The sequence below is a fragment of the Suncus etruscus genome, chromosome 10 (assembly GCF_024139225.1).
Source record: "Suncus etruscus isolate mSunEtr1 chromosome 10, mSunEtr1.pri.cur, whole genome shotgun sequence".
Taxonomy (NCBI): domain Eukaryota; kingdom Metazoa; phylum Chordata; class Mammalia; order Eulipotyphla; family Soricidae; genus Suncus; species Suncus etruscus.
The window spans coordinates 51,201,057-51,201,653 of NC_064857.1; the positions used below are offsets into that span (position 1 = coordinate 51,201,057).

General features: G+C 28.6%; 1 non-coding gene across 1 annotated transcript; it reads right to left on the reverse strand.

The window, feature by feature from the left end:
• Positions 1-215: 215 nt before the first annotated feature.
• On the reverse strand, positions 216-322 carry LOC126021482 (U6 spliceosomal RNA). The gene has a single exon (XR_007499995.1). It is a non-coding gene; the product is annotated as a U6 spliceosomal RNA (small nuclear RNA).
• Positions 323-597: the final 275 nt, after the last annotated feature.

Below are 597 nucleotides of genomic sequence, written 5' to 3' on the forward strand. Positions count from 1 at the left end.
TCTTTTCTTTTTTCCATGTTATTCTTTAATAAAATATTAATTTTTATTAATTTTTGTGATTATTATTTATAATATATTTTTTAGAAAAATGACAATACTTAGATTAAAAGAAAAGAAAAGCACATTTAGAATTGATTCTTCGTGGTTTGCAACTGGAAGATAATTTCACTGTTTAGTTTTCTCCCTGTTCCAGGAGATTTGTGTCGAAATGTTTTAAAAATATGGAACGCTTCATGAATTTGCATGTCATCCTTGCACAGGGGCCATGCTAATCTTCTCTGTATCATCCCAATTTTAGTATATGTGCTGCCGAAGCGAGCACTATTAATTTTTTATTAATGCTTCTTAAACTCAAATTAGGAGGCCATTTATATATATACCCCATATTTCTGGAACTTTTCTTTCCAGCTGCTTTCTTTGATCTTTAGCTTTGGGATTTTTGTTTAAAAATATGTAGATTAGTTTGTGTCCCATTTGGGGCTCCTTTTTCATTTATGATATGCTTTTATTTTAAAAGTATACATGATATTTAAGGTCTAAAATAAGCTGTGTATACTTCAGATCTTGCTTAATGTTTGATTATTTGCTATATATTTG